This window comes from Anopheles funestus, assembly GCF_943734845.2.
Source record: "Anopheles funestus chromosome X unlocalized genomic scaffold, idAnoFuneDA-416_04 X_unloc_2, whole genome shotgun sequence".
NCBI lineage: Eukaryota > Metazoa > Arthropoda > Insecta > Diptera > Culicidae > Anopheles > Anopheles funestus.
Window position 1 is genome coordinate 1,404 of NW_026045143.1, and position 21,698 is coordinate 23,101.

The 21,698-nt window shown below is 41.0% G+C and overlaps 1 long non-coding RNA gene across 1 annotated transcript; it reads right to left on the reverse strand.

Annotated features, from left to right (window-relative positions):
- Nucleotides 1–7,448: 7,448 nt before the first annotated feature.
- Nucleotides 7,449–19,598, reverse strand: LOC125773065 (uncharacterized). The gene is made up of 6 exons (XR_007419878.1): nucleotides 19,077–19,598; nucleotides 14,873–15,810; nucleotides 10,339–10,542; nucleotides 9,523–9,726; nucleotides 7,687–8,638; nucleotides 7,449–7,482 (listed from the first exon to the last, which is right to left on the reverse strand). It is a non-coding gene; the product is annotated as an uncharacterized LOC125773065 (long non-coding RNA).
- Between the last annotated feature and the right edge of the window lie 2,100 nt (nucleotides 19,599–21,698).

The following is a 21,698-nucleotide window of genomic DNA, read 5'->3' on the forward strand; positions in this document are numbered from 1 at the left end:
CTTTGACCAAAAACATCTACTTTGACCGAAATCATCATCTTTGGCCGCAAACTTCCAGTTTCCACCAACTTTGACCAAAAACATCTACTTTGACCGAAATCATCATCTTTGGTTGCAAACTTCCAGTTTCCACCAACTTTGACCAAAAACATCTACTTTGACCGAAATCATCATCTTTGGTTGCAAACTTCCAGTTTCCACCAACTTTGACCAAAAACATCTACTTTGACCGAAATCATCATCTTTGGTTGCAAACTTCCAGTTTCCACCAACTTTGACCAAAAACATCTACTTTGACCGAAATCATCATCTTTGGTTGCAAACCTCGAGTTTCCACCAACTTTAACCAAAAACATCTACTTTGACCGAAATCATCAACTTTGGTCGCAAACTTCAAGTTTCCACCAACTTTGACCAAAAACATCAACTTCGACCGAAATCATCATCTTTGGTTGCAAACTTCCAGTTTCCACCAACTTTGACCAAAAACATCTACTTTGACCGAAATCATCATCTTTGGTCGCAAACCTCGATTTTCCACCAACTTTGACCAAAAACATCTACTTTGACCGAAAACATCAACTTTGGTCGCAAACCTCGATTTTCCACCAACTTTGACCAAAAACATCAACTTTGACCGAAATCATCATCTTTGGTTGCAAACTTCCAGTTTCCACCAACTTTGACCAAAAACATCTACTTTGACCGAAATCATCATCTTTGGCCGCAAACTTCCAGTTTCCACCAACTTTGACCAAAAACATCTACTTTGACCGAAATCATCATCTTTGGTTGCAAACTTCCAGTTTCCACCAACTTTGACCAAAAACATCTACTTTGACCGAAATCATCATCTTTGGTTGCAAACTTCCAGTTTCCACCAACTTTGACCAAAAACATCTACTTTGACCGAAAACATCAACTTTGGTCGCAAACCTCGAGTTTCCACCAACTTTGACCAAAAACATCTACTTTGACCGAAATCATCATCTTTGGTTGCAAACCTCGAGTATCCACCAACTTTGACCAAAAACATCTACTTTGACCGAAATCATCATCTTTGGTTGCAAACTTCCAGTTTCCACCAACTTTGACCAAAAACATCTATGTTAGTTATTTTTGTTAACTGGGTAATCGTTGGGTGGTTGACATCTCAACCCACGGTATTAAACCGGCAGAAGCGCAAGGAAGCTAAGAGCGAGAAAATAAAGAAAGAGTCGCACTTGAACTATCGGTGAAGCAAGTCCCCCAACATTTTTGGTCCTTCGCAAATCGGATTTCTAGAAAAGTTCTAAGAACGGGCTTAGTTTGACGAGTTTAATGCAAAGAACATCGTGTAATGTTCTCTTGAGCCGGTTTCTCAGTGTCACGAGAAATATATTGTGAACATTAGCGCGTTAATAAAAGACGTGCTCGATTGCCTGTCGTCCTGGTTGAGTGGAAAAGGGAACATATTGTGACTGTTGGCACATGTTGCCAAAAAGGATCGTGCGTGCGATCTGATTGTTGGTTCCCGCTCAAAAGGACAAAACGGAATCGTTGGTTTACTGTTGGTACATGGTACCAAAGAAGATCGTGCTTACGATCTGAGTGCTGGTTTCTTGTCCATTGGATGTCCATGGAAAGAATTTATTAACGTTCAGGATTTGCTAACCGTGGGTTAGTGAAGTCACGAAGACTTGTGATAGTTCAAGTAAAGGAATAATTGTGCTCGGTTTAAGTGAGCGTTGTTCCAGTCCGTTCATGTTCGTACATGTTCGCGCGATAGTGTGCGCTTGTGTGAGTTGATTGGAAATTCTATTTGGGATTTCTCAGAAATAGTAGTTGAACTGTAGCGTTGGCACGGCGCGTCTGTGTTAGTGCTATCTGTTGTCCTTCTTGGACAAAGCGTCGGTGTTTTACTGTGTGAGCGTAGTGTGCTGTGTTAGACGGTTTCTCGGGAAATTGAACAATTCGGCGTGAGTGCTACAATGCCGGTAATGGGGAGTCCAACTCAGAAGAAGAGTTCTGAGGAACAAGCTACGCCGTGCTGTATGGATGGCGGCGGCGACATGGCGGCATCAGGCTCAGATTTTGCAGGGTTCGGCTCAACAAATGTCGATGCGCAAGATCAGCGAATGCGAAACCATTTTGAGCAACGGCTAAACCGCATCGAAAATACGTTGCAGGAGGCAACGCTTTTGGATGAATCCTTATTTAAGGGTTGCGCAGCGCGTTTAACCAAGTTGGCTTCAGAGTATGAAACGTGGCATACTAGCCGGCTGGCGACAACGTCCGATGATACCATCGACCAAGAAGAAGAACAGTACGCCTTGTTCGAAAAGCGCCATTTTCAACTTGCGTTAAATGTTGAGCGTCAATTATCATCGAGTGTGGCACCAACCCTAACATCCAAGGGACGTGTAAAACTCCCACAGATACGACTACCTTCGTTCGATGGTCAGATGGACCAATGGCTACCCTTTAGAGACGCGTTTGTCAGCGTGATCCACAACAACGCTACATTATCCGATGTGGACAAGCTGCAATATTTGAAGGGAGCGTTAACGAAGGAGGCTCATACGTTATTGGGAGCCATCGAGATCACTAGTGCAAACTATGTAGTCGCATGGGATCTTCTGAAGAAGCGATATGACAGCAAGAAGTTAATAGTGAAAAAATATCTCGACAAATTGTTTACCACACCGGCTATGAAAAAAGAAGAATATGGCATGCTCATCGCGCTGATCGATGGTTTTGATGGAAGCGTGAAAATGACCGAACGAATGGGTGTACAAACGGACGGATGGAGCGAGTTGCTTGCTCACATGCTTTGTGCTCGATTAGATCCGTGTACTCTCAAGCAGTGGGAAATTCATCATCGTAGTCAGGAAGTTCCCAAATATGAAGATGTACTGCAATTCTTGCGAGGTTATGCTGACGTGCTTCGGGTATCGCAACAGGAAAAGGCGCGTAACGTGGACGTCTCTTCAAACACCGTAAAACCCAAAGCAAAGACAAGTGATGTTTACAGCGCTCAAGTCGAACCGGCGACTACTTGTGTGTTTTGCAAAAAGAAGGCGCATTCGGTGTATGAGTGCGAGCTTTTCCGGAAGGCATCAGTATCTCAGCGGTATGATATGGCGAGGGAAAACAACTTGTGCTTTAACTGTTTGGCAGCGTCGCACCACCGAAACAGTTGCAAATCAGGCGTTTGTCGTGTATGTCGTCGAAAGCATCACACCATGCTGCATAGTGCTTCGTCAACTAATATTGTCAGCAGTGGCCAATCTGCAACCGAAGATGTGGCAAATACCAGCAAATCAGCAGTGTCATCGTTTAACATTTTCTTAAAGCGCCACCCACCGGCTGTAATACGAACTTTGTCGAGACGAAGAAAATGGTTCTTTTACCAACCGCTGTGGTGCATATCGTTACTGCTAACGGAGTTCACCATTGGGCTCGTGCCTTACTAGACGGAGGATCGCAAATCCATCTAGTAACAGAAAGATTGGTACAACGATTGGGTGTTCCGAAGATACGAGTGACCCACACCCTGGGTGGGATCGGCAAGGCTCAACACACCAGTTTGTATATGGTTCAATTGTCCATCCAGTCTAATCGTTCTTCTTTTCAGACGGTTTGGAAGTGTCACGTGTTGAAGAACGTGACTTGGGATCAACCTTGGTCCACCGTCGATCGTCAGGGATGGGCCATTCCGGATGAACTGCCCCTAGCTGATCCTCACTTTGACCAACCGGGTCCCATCGATATTCTCATCGGCAGAGAAGGCTGCAACGAGTTGCTGCTAGAGGGGATGATCCGGCTGGATAACTCCACACTGTTGCTGCAAAACACGGAGTTAGGATGGATAGTGTCGGGAAAGGTGTCTCGCGCTGAAGCAGTACTGTCATCGTCTTTGGTCTGTAACGTCATTTCCATGGAAGATCAACTGAAACGCTTTTGGGAGCTGGAAGCCTGTCACTCTCCCAGCATTTGGTCGCGTGAAGAAAAAGAATGTGAGGCGGAGTTCGATAAAACCACGGTCCGAGATAAAGAAGGTCGGTTCGTGGTCGCCCTTCCAAAACATCCAGCGAAATTGGCACAACTAGGAGACTCATACGACATAGCCAAACGTCGATTCGCCTGCTTATATCGACGACTGGAGGCACTACCCAACCTCAAGAGTGCCTATAATGAGTTCTTGAAAGAATATCTGGAACTGGGGCACATGGAGGAGATTAATCCTAACAACGATAACAGTGGCGAAGTATACTATTTGCCTCACCATTGTGTTAATCGACCTGACAGTCTCACCACTAAATTGCGTGTTGTTTTCGATGCGTCATGCAAAAGCGCCACAGGGATATCTTTGAACGATGTACTACTGGTGGGTCCCACAGTGCAAGACGACCTGATCAGTTTGCTTCTTAGATACCGATTACCTGAAATTGTTATCATGGCGGACATAGAAAAAATGTATCGGCAAATCTGGGTACGAAAGGAGGATCGACCTCTACAACGCATCATCTGGAAGGAATCGACCGACGAACATCTTCGAATATATCAACTTAAAACGGTCACTTATGGGACCGCATCTGCACCGTATCTAGCAACGCGATGTCTGAAGCAACTAGCCAACGAAGGGCGATCAACTCATCCCCGAGCATCAGAAGTCTTAGCGACAGACTTCTACATGGATGACTTGATTACTGGTGTGAACTCCATCCATGAAGGTAGGGCTTTGTGCGAGGAGCTGAGACAGTTGTTGTCGTCCGCTGGGTTTCGATTGCGCAAGTGGGCATCGAACTCATCTGAGGTACTCGCAAGTATACCCGTAGAGCTGCACAACGATAATGAAGTTCTAAACATCGAAGCAGGCGCTTCGATCAAAGCATTAGGATTGAAGTGGAGACCTGCTACCGACCAACTTTGTTTCAACGTACCATCTTGGGGTACAGAGATGCCAATCACTAAGCGGATCGCAGCGTCTGATGCCGCTAAGCTGTTTGATCCTCTGGGTCTGTTAGGGCCGATTGTGATAATTGCCAAATGTTTTCTACAAGAACTTTGGCAACACGAGAAGACGTGGGATGAGCCGTTGGAGCTCGAACGGCAGCAGCGTTGGTTACAGTTTCGCGAACAGTTAGAAGACCTCGAGCATTTAACTGTTCCACGAAGGGCGGTTGGTTCTATTACCCTTATCCAGTTGCACGGGTTTAGTGATGCCTCTATGAAGGCGTACGGAGCCTGTATATATCTACGATCAGAATCGTCGGATGGTACGGTGACGGTTCACCTTTTAACTGCTAAATCCAAGGTAGCTCCGATACCTAATACGAAGGGTAAGAAAAACGTCACGCTCCCCCGGCTGGAACTGTCCGGTGCTCTGCTATTGGCTCATTTGTGGCAAAGAGTGAACACCAGCTGCAAATTCGACAATGAATGTTTCTTTTGGGTGGATTCCACCATTGTGCTGTATTGGATCGCCAATCATCCAGCGCGATGGAAGCAATTTGTTGCTAATAGGGTCTCCGAAATACAAGCTCTTACTCCAAAAGAAGCGTGGAATCATGTGGCGAGCGAGCACAACCCTGCAGACATCATCTCAAGGGGGATGATGCCCTCTCAACTGAAAGAGACCACTCTCTGGTGGAATGGACCACCGTGGCTTCGACGGCCGAAACAAGAATGGCCTACTCTGAACCAGCCCCCAGAGGTTCCAACGGATGAGTTGGAGGAGAAACAAATAGTGGCAGTCACGCAGTCGTTGCCATGGAACCCGCTGTTTGAACTTAGATCGTCATTCGTAGCATTAGTGCGCTTGGTAGCATACTTACGACGTTTTGGCCACAACTGTTCACCGGCCAATCGTGAACATCGAAAAGTGGGATTCTTGCAAACAGCGGAACTTCAAGAATCAACACTACTGTTACTCCGCATCGCTCAACAGGAGTCTTTTAAAGAAGAGATTCGCGACGTCAAGGCTTCCGCACATGTTAAGAATTCATCCAAGCTGAGGACACTCTGTCCTATTTTGCTGGACGGCTTGCTACGAGTTGGTGGCCGCCTACGAAACGCCCCGGTTTCCTTTGATCGGAAACATCCCATCATCCTACCTGCATCACACCCGCTGACCCTGATGATAGTGCGACACTATCATAACTCGTTGCTTCACGCGGGCCAACAAATGATGATTGGGATGATCCGTGAACGCTACTGGCCCCTAAGGATTCGTGACCTGGCGCGAAAGGTGGTACACGACTGCGTCCCATGTTTTCGACAAAAACCGTCCACCTACCAACAGCTCATGGGTGACTTACCCACCGAAAGAGTGACTCCTGTGTTACCATTTTTGAAGACAGGAGAAGACCTATGCGGACCCTTCTACTACCGAACTGGAATTCGCAAAACAATTCCCGTTAAATGCTTTGTTGCCATCTTCGTCTGTCTCTCAACAAAGGCGGTGCATGTCGAGTTGATCGACAGTCTTTCAACCCCGTCCTTCATCGCTACCTTAAAACGATTTGTTGCGCGACGTGGAAAGCCGATCACAATAGAGTGTGATAATGCGACCAATTTTCGAGGTGCCGACCGAGTGCTGAAGGAGTTGCAGCAACTTTTCGAGACACAACAGCTACAACATGCCGTCACCTCCTACTGTGCTGCTGAAGGAATAAACTTCCATTTTATTCCTCCGCGTTCCCCGCATTTCGGCGGGTTATGGGAAGCGGCAGTTAAGTCGTTGAAACGTCATTTGAAGACAACCCTTGGTACGGCTGTGTTGCGTCGAGACGACTTCGAGACACTGCTGGTTCAGGTAGAAGCCTGCCTGAATTCTCGGCCCTTGACCCAGCTGACCACGGATCCTGAAGATTTAGAGATCATCACCCCTAGCCATTTTTTGATTCATCGGGCGCTGTCATCGTTGCCAGAGCCATCTTATGAAGGGATTCCTGATAACCGACTCGACCTATATCAGCAGACGCAGGAGTACGTGCGCCGTATCTGGAAAAGATGGAGTACGGAGTACTTATCCGGGTTGCAGCCGCGTACTAAATGGACGAAAAAACGTGACAACATCCGTGAGGGTACGATGGTCCTAGTGAAGGAAGATAATCTTCCTCCTCTCAAATGGCGTTACGGTAGAATCGTTAAGGTCTACCCGGGAGAGGATGGGCTTATCAGGGTTGTGGACGTAAAAACAAAAGAGGGTTTGTACCGCCGGGCGATTAACAGAATATGTGTACTACCAGGACAAAAGGAAACGGAAAACCAGGGTTAGGGTGGAACCTGATTGTTCCACGGGGGGCGGCTATGTTAGTTATTTTTGTTAACTGGGTAATCGTTTGGTGGTTGACATCTCAACCCACGGTATTAAACCGGCAGAAGCGCAAGGAAGCTAAGAGCGAGAAAATAAAGAAAGAGTCGCACTTGAACTATCGGTGAAGCAAGTCCCCCAACAATCTACTTTGACCGAAAACATCAACTTTGGTCGCAAACCTCGAGTTTCCACCAACTTTGACCAAAAACATCTACTTTGACCGAAATCATCATCTTTGGTTGCAAACCTCGAGTTTCCACCAACTTTGACCAAAAACATCTACTTTGACCGAAATCATCATCTTTGGTTGCAAACTTCCAGTTTCCACCAACTTTGACCAAAAACATCTACTTTGACCGAAATCATCATCTTTGGTCGCAAACCTCGAGTTTCCACCAACTTTGACCAAAAACATCTACTTTGACCGAAATCATCAACTTTGGTCGCAAACTTCAAGTTTCCACCAACTTTGACCAAAAACATCTACTTTGACCGAAATCATCATCTTTGGTTGCAAACTTCCAGTTTCCACCAACTTTGACCAAAAACATCTACTTTGACCGAAATCATCATCTTTGGTCGCAAACCTCGAGTTTCCACCAACTTTGACCAAAAACATCTACTTTGACCGAAATCATCATCTTTGGTTGCAAACTTCCAGTTTCCACCAACTTTGACCAAAAACATCTACTTTGACCGAAATCATCATCTTTGGCCGCAAACTTCAAGTTTCCACCAACTTTGACCAAAAACATCTACTTTGACCGAAATCATCATCTTTGGTTGCAAACTTCCAGTTTCCACCAACTTTGACCAAAAACATCTACTTTGACCGAAATCATCATCTTTGGTTGCAAACTTCAAGTTTCCACCAACTTTGACCAAAAACATCTACTTTGACCGAAATCATCATCTTTGGTTGCAAACTTCCAGTTTCTACCAACTTTGACCAAAAACATCTACTTTGACCGAAATCATCATCTTTGGTCGCAAACCTCGAGTTTCCACCAACTTTGACCAAAAACATCTACTTTGACCGAAATCATCATCTTTGGTTGCAAACTTCCAGTTTCCACCAACTTTGACCAAAAACATCTACTTTGACCGAAATCATCATCTTTGGTTGCAAACTTCAAGTTTCCACCAACTTTGACCAAAAACATCTACTTTGACCGAAATCATCATCTTTGGTTGCAAACTTCCAGTTTCCACCAACTTTGACCAAAAACATCTACTTTGACCGAAATCATCATCTTTGGTTGCAAACTTCAAGTTTCCACCAACTTTGACCAAAAACATCTACTTTGACCGAAAACATCAACTTTGGTCGCAAACCTCGAGTTTCCACCAACTTTAACCAAAAACATCTACTTTGACCGAAAACATCAACTTTGGTTGCAAACTTCAAGTTTCCACCAACTTTGACCAAAAACATCTACTTTCACCGAAATCATCATCTTTGGTTGCAAACTTCCAGTTTCCACCAACTTTGACCAAAAACATCTACTTTGACCGAAATCATCATCTTTGGTTGCAAACCTCGAGTTTCCACCAACTTTGACCAAAAACATCAACTTTGACCGAAATCATCATCTTTGGTTGCAAACCTCGAGTTTCCACCAACTTTGACCAAAAACATCAACTTTGACCGAAATCATCATCTTTGGTTGCAAACTTCCAGTGGCCACCAACTTTGACCAAAAACATCAACTTTGACCGAAATCATCATCTTTGGTTGCAAACCTCGAGTTTCCACCAACTTTGACCAAAAACATCAACTTTGACCGAAATCATCATCTTTGGTTGCAAACTTCCTGTTTCCACCAACTTTGACCAAAAACATCAACTTTGACCGAAATCATCATCTTTGGTTGCAAACTTCCTGTTTCCACCAACTTTGACCAAAAACATCAACTTTGACCGAAATCATCATCTTTGGTTGCAAACCTTGAGTTTCCACCAACTTTGACCAAAAACATCTACTTTGACCGAAATCATCATCTTTGGTTGCAAACTTCCTGTTTCCACCAACTTTGACCAAAAACATCAACTTTGACCGAAATCATCATCTTTGGTTGCAAACTTCCTGTTTCCACCAACTTTGACCAAAAACATCAACTTTGACCGAAATCATCATCTTTGGTTGCAAACCTTGAGTTTCCACCAACTTTGACCAAAAACATCTACTTTGACCGAAATCATCATCTTTGGTCGCAAACCTTGAGTTTCCACCAACTTTGACCAAAAACATCTACTTTGACCGAAATCATCATCTTTGGTTGCAAACTTCCAGTTTCCACCAACTTTGACCAAAAACATCTACTTTGACCGAAATCATCATCTTTGGTCGCAAACCTCGAGTTTCCACCAACTTTGACCAAAAACATCAACTTTGACCGAAATCATCATCTTTGGTTGCAAACCTCGAGTTTCCACCAACTTTGACCAAAAACATCAACTTTGACCGAAATCATCATCTTTGGTTGCAAACTTCCAGTGGCCACCAACTTTGACCAAAAACATCAACTTTGACCGAAATCATCATCTTTGGTTGCAAACCTCGAGTTTCCACCAACTTTGACCAAAAACATCAACTTTGACCGAAATCATCATCTTTGGTTGCAAACTTCCTGTTTCCACCAACTTTGACCAAAAACATCAACTTTGACCGAAATCATCATCTTTGGTTGCAAACTTCCTGTTTCCACCAACTTTGACCAAAAACATCAACTTTGACCGAAATCATCATCTTTGGTTGCAAACCTTGAGTTTCCACCAACTTTGACCAAAAACATCTACTTTGACCGAAATCATCATCTTTGGTCGCAAACCTCGAGTTTCCACCAACTTTTACCAAAAACATCAACTTTGACCGAAATCATCATCTTTGGTCGCAAACTTCCAGTTTCCACCAACTTTGACCAAAAACATCTACTTTGACCGAAATCATCATCTTTGGTTGCAAACTTCCAGTTTCCACCAACTATGACCAAAAACATCTACTTTGACCGAAATCATCATCTTTGGTCGCAAACCTCGAGTTTCCACCAACTTTGACCAAAAACATCTACTTTGACCGAAATCATCATCTTTGGTTGCAAACTTCCAGTTTCCACCAACTTTGACCAAAAACATCTACTTTGACCGAAATCATCATCTTTGGTCGCAAACCTCGAGTTTCTACCAACTTTGACCAAAAACATCAACTTTGACCGAAATCATCAACTTTGGTCGCAAACCTCGAGTTTCCACCAACTTTGACGAAAAACATCTACTTTGACCGAAATCATCATCTTTGATCACAAACCTCGAGTTTCCACCAACTTTGACCAAAAACATCTACTTTGACCGAAAACGTCATCTTTGGTCGCAAACTTCAAGTTTCCACCAACTTTGACCAAAAACATCAACATTGAATGAAAACATCATCTTTGGTCGCAAACTTCAAGTTTCTACCAACTTTGACCAAAACCATCAACTTTGGTTGCAAACTTCCAGTTTCCACCAACTTTGACCAAAAACATCAGCTTTGACCGAAATCATCATCTTTGTTTGCAAACTTCCAGTTTCCACCAACTTGACCAAAAACATCAACTTTGACCGAAAACATCAACTTTGGTTGCCAACTTCCAGTTTCCACCAACTTTGACCAAAAACATCTACTTTGACCGAAATCATCATCTTTGGTTGCAAACTTCCAGTTTCCACCAACTTTGACCAAAAACATCTACTTTGACCAAAAACATCATCTTTGGTTGCAAACTTCCAGTTTCCACCAACTTTGAAAAAAACATCAACTTTGACCGAAAACATCATCTTTGGTTGCAAACTTCCAGTTTCCACCAACTTTGACCAAAAACATCAACTTTGACCGAAATCATCATCTTTGGTTGCAAACTTCCAGTTTTCACCAATTTGACCAAAAACATCTACTTTGACCGAAAACATCAACTTTGGTTGCAAACTTCCTGTTTCCACCAACTTTGACCAAAAACATCTACTTTGACCGAAATCATCATCTTTGGTTGCAAACTTTCAGTTTCCACCAACTTTGACCAAAAACATCAACTTTGACCGAAATCATCATCTTTGGTCGCAAACTTCAAGTTTCTACCAACTTTGACCAAAAACATCAACTTTGACCGAAAACATCAACTTTTTTCGCAAACTTCAAGTTTCCACCAACTTTGACCAAAAACATCAACTTTGACCGAAATCATCATCTTTGGTTGCAAACTTCCAGTTTCCACCAACTTTGAACAAAAACATCTACTTTGACCTTAATCATCATCTTTGGTTGCAAACTTAAAGTTTCCACCAACTTTGACCAAAAACATCTACTTTGACCGAAATCATCATCTTTGGTTGCAAACTTCCAGTTTCCACCAACTTTAACCAAAAACATCAACTTTGACCAAAAACATCATCTTTGGTTGCAAACTTCAAGTTTCCACCAACTTTGACCAAAAACATCAACTTTGACCGAAATCATCATCTTTGGTTGCAAACTTCCAGTTTCCACCAACTTTGACCAAAAACATCTATTTTGACCGAAATCATCATCCTTTTTTGCAAACTTCCAGTTTCCACCAACTTTGATCAAAAACATCTACTTTGACCGAAAACATCAACTTTAGTCGCAAACTTCCAGTTTCCACTAACTTTGACCAAAAACATCTACTTTGACCGAAATCATCATCTTTGGTTGCAAACTTCCAGTTTCCACCAACTTTGACCAAAAACATCTACTTTGACCGAAATCATCATCTTTGGTTGCAAACTTCCAGTTTCCACCAACTTTGACCAAAAACATCTACTTTGACCGAAATCATCATCTTTGGTTGCAAACTTCCAGTTTCCACCAACTTTGACCAAAAACATCAACTTTGACCGAAATCATCATCTTTGGTTGCAAACTTCCAGTTTTCACCAACTTGACCAAAAACATCTACTTTGACCGAAAACATCAACTTTGGTTGCAAACTTCCTGTTTCCACCAACTTTGACCAAAAACATCTACTTTGACCGAAATCATCATCTTTGGTTGCAAACTTTCAGTTTCCACCAACTTTGACCAAAAACATCAACTTTGACCGAAATCATCATCTTTGGTCGCAAACTTCAAGTTTCTACCAACTTTGACCAAAAACATCAACTTTGACCGAAAACATCAACTTTTTTCGCAAACTTCAATTTTTCACCAACTTTGACCAAAAACATCAACTTTGACCGAAATCATCATCTTTGGTTGCAAACTTCCAGTTTCCACCAACTTTGACCAAAAACATCTACTTTGACCTTAATCATCATCTTTGGTTGCAAACTTAAAGTTTCCACCAACTTTGACCAAAAACATCTACTTTGACCGAAATCATCATCTTTGGTTGCAAACTTCCAGTTTCCACCAACTTTAACCAAAAACATCAACTTTGACCGAAAACATCATCTTTGGTTGCAAACTTCAAGTTTCCACCAACTTTGACCAAAAACATCAACTTTGACCGAAATCATCATCTTTGGTTGCAAACTTCCAGTTTCCACCAACTTTGACCAAAAACATCTATTTTGACCGAAATCATCATCCTTTTTTGCAAACTTCCAGTTTCCACCAACTTTGACCAAAAACATCTACTTTGACCGAAAACATCAACTTTAGTCGCAAACTTCCAGTTTCCACTAACTTTGACCAAAAACATCTACTTTGACCGAAATCATCATCTTTGGTTGCAAACTTCCAGTTTCCACCAACTTTGACCAAAAACATCTACTTTGACCGAAATCATCATCTTTGGTTGCAAACTTCCAGTTTCCACCAACTTTGACCAAAAACATCTACTTTGACCGAAATCATCATCTTTGGTTGCAAACTTCCAGTTTCCACCAACTTTGACCAAAAACATCTACTTTGACCGAAATCATCATCTTTGGTTGCAAACTTCCAGTTTCCACCAACTTTGACCAAAATCATCAACTTTGACCGAAAACATCAACTTTAGTCGCAAACTTCCAGTTTCCACCAACTTTGACCAAAAACATCTACTTTGACCGAAATCATCATCTTTGGTTGGAAACCTCCATTTTTCAACAACTTTGACCAAAAACATCAACTTTGACCACAATCATAAACTTTGGTCGCATACCTCGAGTTTCCACCAACTTTGACCAAAAACATCAACTTTTACCGAAAACATCATCTTTGGTTGCAAACTTCAAGTTTCCACCAACTTTGACCAGAAACATCTACTTTGACCGAAATCATCATCTTTGGTTGTAAACTTCAAGTTTCCACCAACTTTGAAAAAAAAACATCTACTTTGACCGAAATCATCATCTTTGGTTGCAAACTTCCAGATTCCACCAACTTTGACCAAAAACATCTACTTAGACCGAAATCATCATCTTTGGTTGCAAACTTCCAGTTTCCACCAACTTTGACCAAAATCATCAACTTTGACCGAAATCATCATCTTTGGTTGCAAACTTCCAGTTTCCACCAACTTTGACCAAAAACATCTATTTTGACCGAAATCATCATCCTTGGTTGCAAACTTCCAGTTTCCACCAACTTTGACCAAAAACATCTACTTTGACCGAAAACATCAACTTTAGTCACAAACTTCCAGTTTCCACCAACTTTGACCAAAAACATCTACTTTGACCGAAATCATCATCTTTGGTCGCAAACCTCGAGTTTCCATCAAATTTGACCAAAAACATCTACTTTGACCGAAATCATCATCTTTGGTTGCAAACTTCCAGTTTCCACCAACTTTGACCAAAAACATCTACTTTGACCGAAATCATCATCTTTGGTTGCAAACTTCCAGTTTCCACCAACTTTGACCAAAAACATCTACTTTGACCGAAATCATCATCTTTGGTTGCAAACTTCCAGTTTCCACCAACTTTGACCAAAAACATCAACTTTGACCAAAAACATCAACTTTGGTCGCATACCTCGAGTTTCCACCAACTTTGACCAAAAACATCTACTTTGACCGAAATCATCATCTTTGGTTGCAAACTTCCAGTTTCCACCAACTTTGACCAAAAACAACAACTTTGACCGAAATCATCATCTTTGGTTGCAAACTTCCAGTTTCCACCAACTTTGACCAAAAACATCTATTTTGACCGAAATCATCATCCTTGGTTGCAAACTTCCAGTTTCCACTAACTTTGACCAAAAACATCTACTTTGACCGAAAACATCAACTTTAGTCACAAACTTCCAGTTTCCACCAACTTTGACCAAAAACATCTACTTTGACCGAAATCATCATCTTTGGTCGCAAACCTCGAGTTTCCACCAACTTTGACCAAAAACATCTACTATGACCGAAATCATCATCTTTGGTTGCAAACTTCCAGTTTCCACCAACTTTGACCAAAAACATCTACTTTGACCGAATTCATCATCTTTGGTTGCAAACTTCCAGTTTCCACCAACTTTGACCAAAAACATCTACTTTGACCGAAATCATCATCTTTGGTTGCAAACTTCCAGTTTCCACCAACTTTGACCAAAAACATCAACTTTGACCACAAACATCAACTTTGGTCGCATACCTCGAGTTTCCACCAACTTTGACCAAAAACATCAACTTTTACCGAAAACATCATCTTTGGTTGCAAACTTCCAGTTTCCACCAACTTTGACCAAAAACATCTACTTTGACCGAAATCATCATCTTTGGTTGCAAACTTCAAGTTTCCACCAACTTTGACCAAAAACATCAACTTTGACCGAAAACATCAACTTTGGTCGCAAACTTCCAGTTTCCACCAACTTTGACCAAAAACATCTACTTTGACCGAAATCATCATCTTTGGTCGCAAACTTCCAGTTTCCACCAACTTTGACCAAAAACATCTACTTTGACCGAAATCATCATCTTTGGTTGCAAACTTCCAGTTTCCACCAACTTTGACCAAAAACATCTACTTTGTCCTTAATCATCATCTTTGGTTGCAAACTTCCAGTTTCCACCAACTTTGACCAAAAACATCTACTTTGACCGAAATCATCATCTTTGGTTGCAAACTTCCAGTTTCCACCAACTTTGACCAAAAACATCTACTTTGACCGAAAACATCATCTTTGGTTGCAAATTTCAAGTTTCCACCAACTTTGACCAAAAACATCTACTTTGACCGAAATCATCATCTTTGGTTGCAAACTTCCAGTTTCCACCAACTTTGACCAAAAACATCTACTTTGACCGAAATCATCATCTTTGGTTGCAAACTTCCAGTTTCCACCAACTTTGACCAAAAACATCTACTTTGACCGAAATCATCATCTTTGGTTGCAAACTTCCAGTTTCCACCAACTTTGACCAAAAACATCTACTTTGACCGAAATCATCATCTTTGGTTGCAAACTTCCAGTTTCCACCAACTTTGACCAAAAACATCTACTTTGACCGAAATCATCACCTTTGGTTGCAAACTTCAAGTTTCCACCAACTTTGACCAAAAACATCTACTTTGACCGAAATCATCATCTTTGGTTGCAAACTTCCAGTTTCCACCAACTTTGACCAAAAACATCTACTTTGACCGAAATCATCATCTTTGGTTGCAAACTTCCAGTTTCCACCAACTTTGACCAAAAACATCTACTTTGACCTTAATCATCATCTTTGGTTGCAAACTTAAAGTTTCCACCAACTTTGACCAAAAACATCTACTTTGACCGAAATCATCATCTTTGGTTGCAAACTTCCAGTTTCCACCAACTTTAACCAAAAACATCAACTTTTACCGAAAACATCATCTTTGGTTGCAAACTTCAAGTTTCCACCAACTTTGACCAAAAACATCAACTTTGACCGAAATCATCATCTTTGGTTGCAAACTTCCAGTTTCCACCAACTTTGACCAAAAACATCTATTTTGACCGAAATCATCATCCTTTTTTGCAAACTTCCAGTTTCCACCAACTTTGATCAAAAACATCTACTTTGACCGAAAACATCAACTTTAGTCGCAAACTTCCAGTTTCCACTAACTTTGACCAAAAACATCTACTTTGACCGAAATCATCATCTTTGGTTGCAAACTTCCAGTTTCCACCAACTTTGACCAAAAACATCTACTTTGACCGAAATCATCATCTTTGGTTGCAAACTTCCAGTTTCCACCAACTTTGACCAAAAACATCTACTTTGACCGAAATCATCATCTTTGGTTGCAAACTTCCAGTTTCCACCAACTTTGACCAAAAACATCTACTTTGACCGAAATCATCATCTTTGGTTGCAAACTTCCAGTTTCCACCAACTTTGACCAAAATCATCAACTTTGACCGAAAACATCAACTTTGGTCGCAAACTTCCAGTTTCCACCAACTTTGACCAAAAACATCTACTTTGACCGAAATCATCATCTTTGGTTGGAAACCTCCATTTTTCAACAACTTTGACCAAAAACATCAACTTTGACCACAATCATAAACTTTGGTCGCATACCTCGAGTTTCCACCAACTTTGACCAAAAACATCAACTTTTACCGAAAACATCATCTTTGGTTGCAAACTTCAAGTTTCCACCAACTTTGACCAGAAACATCTACTTTGACCGAAATCATCATCTTTGGTTGTAAACTTCAAGTTTCCACCAACTTTGAAAAAAAAAACATCTACTTTGACCGAAATCATCATCTTTGGTTGCAAACTTCCAGATTCCACCAACTTTGACCAAAAACATCTACTTAGACCGAAATCATCATCTTTGGTTGCAAACTTCCAGTTTCCACCAACTTTGACCAAAATCATCAACTTTGACCGAAATCATCATCTTTGGTTGCAAACTTCCAGTTTCCACCAACTTTGACCAAAAACATCTATTTTGACCGAAATCATCATCTTTGGTTGCAAACTTCCAGTTTCCACCAACTTTGACCAAAAACATCTACTTTGACCGAAAACATCAACTTTAGTCACAAACTTCCAGTTTCCACCAACTTTGACCAAAAACATCTACTTTGACCGAAATCATCATCTTTGGTCGCAAACCTCGAGTTTCCATCAAATTTGACCAAAAACATCTACTTTGACCGAAATCATCATCTTTGGTTGCAAACTTCCAGTTTCCACCAACTTTGACCAAAAACATCTACTTTGACCGAAATCATCATCTTTGGTTGCAAACTTCCAGTTTCCACCAACTTTGACCAAAAACATCTACTTTGACCGAAATCATCATCTTTGGTTGCAAACTTCCAGTTTCCACCAACTTTGACCAAAAACATCAAATTTGACCACAAACATCAACTTTGGTCGCATACCTCGAGTTTCCACCAACTTTGACCAAAAACATCTACTTTGACCGAAATCATCATCTTTGGTTGCAAACTTCCAGTTTCCACCAACTTTGACCAAAAACAACAACTTTGACCGAAATCATCATCTTTGGTTGCAAACTTCCAGTTTCCACCAACTTTGACCAAAAACATCTATTTTGACCGAAATCATCATCCTTGGTTGCAAACTTCCAGTTTCCACTAACTTTGACCAAAAACATCTACTTTGACCGAAAACATCAACTTTAGTCACAAACTTCCAGTTTCCACCAACTTTGACCAAAAACATCTACTTTGACCGAAATCATCATCTTTGGTCGCAAACCTCGAGTTTCCATCAAATTTGACCAAAAACATCTACTATGACCGAAATCATCATCTTTGGTTGCAAACTTCCAGTTTCCACCAACTTTGACCAAAAACATCTACTTTGACCGAATTCATCATCTTTGGTTGCAAACTTCCAGTTTCCACCAACTTTGACCAAAAACATCTACTTTGACCGAAATCATCATCTTTGGTTGCAAACTTCCAGTTTCCACCAACTTTGACCAAAAACATCAACTTTGACCACAAACATCAACTTTGGTCGCATACCTCGAGTTTCCACCAACTTTGACCAAAAACATCAACTTTTACCGAAAACATCATCTTTGGTTGCAAACTTCCAGTTTCCACCAACTTTGACCAAAAACATCTACTATGACCGAAATCATCATCCTTGGTTGCAAACTTCCAGTTTCCACCAACTTTGACCAAAAACATCAACTTTGACCGAAAACATCAACTTTAGTCGCAAACTTCCAGTTTCCACCAACTTTGACCAAAAACATCTACTTTGACCGAAATCATCATCTTTGGTCGCAAACTTCCAGTTTCCACCAACTTTGACCAAAAACATCTACTTTGACCGAAATCATCATCTTTGGTTGCAAACTTCCAGTTTCCACCAACTTTGACCAAAAACATCTACTTTGTCCTTAATCATCATCTTTGGTTGCAAACTTCCAGTTTCCACCAACTTTGACCAAAAACATCTACTTTGACCGAAATCATCATCTTTGGTTGCAAACTTCCAGTTTCCACCAACTTTGACCAAAAACATCTACTTTTACCGAAAACATCATCTTTGGTTGCAAATTTCAAGTTTCCACCAACTTTGACCAAAAACATCTACTTTGACCGAAATCATCATCTTTGGTTGCAAACTTCCAGTTTCCACCAACTTTGACCAAAAACATCTACTTTGACCGAAATCATCATCTTTGGTTGCAAACTTCCAGTTTCCACCAACTTTGACCAAAAACATCTACTTTGACCGAAATCATCATCTTTGGTTGCAAACTTCCAGTTTCCACCAACTTTGACCAAAAACATCTACTTTGACCGAAATCATCATCTTTGGTTGCAAACTTCCAGTTTCCACCAACTTTGACCAAAAACATCTACTTTGACCGAAATCATCACCTTTGGTTGCAAACTTCAAGTTTCCACCAACTTTGACCAAAAACATCTACTTTGACCGAAATCATCATCTTTGGTTGCAAACTTCCAGTTTCCACCAACTTTGACCAAAAACATCTACTTTGACCGAAATCATCATCTTTGGTTGCAAACTTCCAGTTTCCACCAACTTTGACCAAAAACATCTACTTTGACCGAAATCATCATCTTTGGTTGCAAACTTCCAGTTTCCACCAACTTTGACCAAAAACATCAACTTAGACCACAAACATCAACTTTGGTCGCAAACCTCGAGTTTCCACCAACTTTGACCAAAAACATCTACTTTGACCGAAATCATCATCTTTGGTTGCAAACTTCCAGTTTCCACCAACTTTGACCAAAAACAACAACTTTGACCGAAATCATCATCTTTGGTTGCAAACTTCCAGTTTCCACCAACTTTGACCAAAAACATCTATTTTGACCGAAATCATCATCCTTGGTTGCAAACTTCCAGTTTCCACCAACTTTGACCAAAAACATCTACTTTGACCGAAAACATCAACTTTAGTCACAAACTTCCAGTTTCCACTAACTTTGACCAAAAACATCTACTTTGACCGAAATCATCATCTTTGGTCGCAAACCTCGAGTTTCCATCAAATTTGACCAAAAACATCTACTATGACCGAAATCATCATCTTTGGTTGCAAACTTCCAGTTTCCACCAACTTTGACCAAAAACATCTACTTTGACCGAAATCATCATCTTTGGTCGCAAACTTCAAGTTTCCACCAACTTTGACCAAAAACATCTACTTTGACCGAAATCATCATCTTTGGTTGCAAACTTCCAGTTTCCACCAACTTTGACCAAAAACATCTACTTTGACCGAAATCATCATCTTTGGTTGCAAACTTCCAATTTTCACCAACTTTGACCAAAAACATCTACTTTGACCGAAATCATCATCTTTGGTTGCAAACTTCCAGTTTCCACCAACTTTGACCAAAAACTTCTATTTTGACCGAAATCATCATCCTTGGTTGCAAACTTCAAGTTTCCACCAACTTTGACCAAAAACATCAACTTTGACCGAAAACATCAACGTTAGTCGCAAACTTCCAGTTTCCACCAACTTTGACCAAAAACATCTACTTTGACCGAAATCATCATCTTTGGTCGCAAACTTCCAGTTTCCACCAACTTTGACCAAAAACATCTACTTTGACCGAAATCATCATCTTTGGTTGCAAACTTCCAGTTTCCACCAACTTTGACCAAAAACATCTACTTTGTCCTTAATCATCATCTTTGGTTGCAAACTTCCAGTTTCCACCAACTTTGACCAAAAACATCTACTTTGACCGAAATCATCATCTTTGGTTGCAAACTTCCAGTTTCCACCAACTTTGACCAAAAACATCTACTTTGACCGAAAACATCATATTTGGTTGCAAATTTCAAGTTTCCACCAACTTTGACCAAAAACATCTACTTTGACCGAAATCATCATCTTTGGTTGCAAACTTCCAGTTTCCACCAACTTTGACCAAAAACATCTACTTTGACCGAAATCATCATCTTTGGTTGCAAACTTCCAGTTTCCACCAACTTTGACCAAAAACATCTACTTTGACCGAAATCATCATCTTTGGTTGCAAACTTCCAGTTTCCACCAACTTTGACCAAAAACATCTACTTTGACCGAAATCATCATCTTTGGTTGCAAACTTCCAGTTTCCACCAACTTTGACCAAAAACATCTACTTTGACCGAAATCATCACCTTTGGTTGCAAACTTCAAGTTTCCACCAACTTTGACCAAAAACATCTACTTTGACCGAAATCATCATCTTTGGTTGCAAACTTCCAGTTTCCACCAACTTTGACCAAAAACATCTACTTTGACCGAAGTCATCATCTTTGGTTGCAAACTTCCAGTTTCCACCAACTTTGACCAAAAACATCTACTTTGACCGAAATCATCATCTTTGGTTGCAAACTTCCAGTTTCCACCAACTTTGACCAACAACATCTACTTTGACCGAAATCATCATCTTTGGTTGCAAACTTCCAGTTTCCACCAACTTTGACCAAAAACATCTACTTTGACCGAAATCATCATCTTTGGTTGCAAACTTCCAGTTTCCACCAACTTTGACCAAAAACATCTACTTTGACCGAAATCATCATCTTTGGTTGCAAACTTCCAGTTTCCACCAACTTTGACCAACAACATCTACTTTGACCGAAATCATCAACTTTGGTTGCAAACTTCCAGTTTCCACCAACTTTGACTGTTACGTTTATTGTTCAACAGGTGTTTTGAGTGTGAGCGGGGTGATGCGAACACTAAAACTCGTCCTGTCTCCTCGGTGGTTGGATGGAAAAGAGGCTGATCGCTTGACGCAGCGCACGCACGTTTCATTAACCGGATGCGTGTCCTGACGTTTTATCATCCAACGCACGTTTACAGGCGTAGGTGCAAGCGTTAGCGCCAACACACCCCCTCCCGTGAACTCGCTTATCAATGAACACAATTTTAATGTATAACGCAGTTCACTTATACTAACTCGCCTACGCCGCCTCTAAGTTATTTAATCTTATAATTTCTAACTATTCAATTCAATATTTCGATT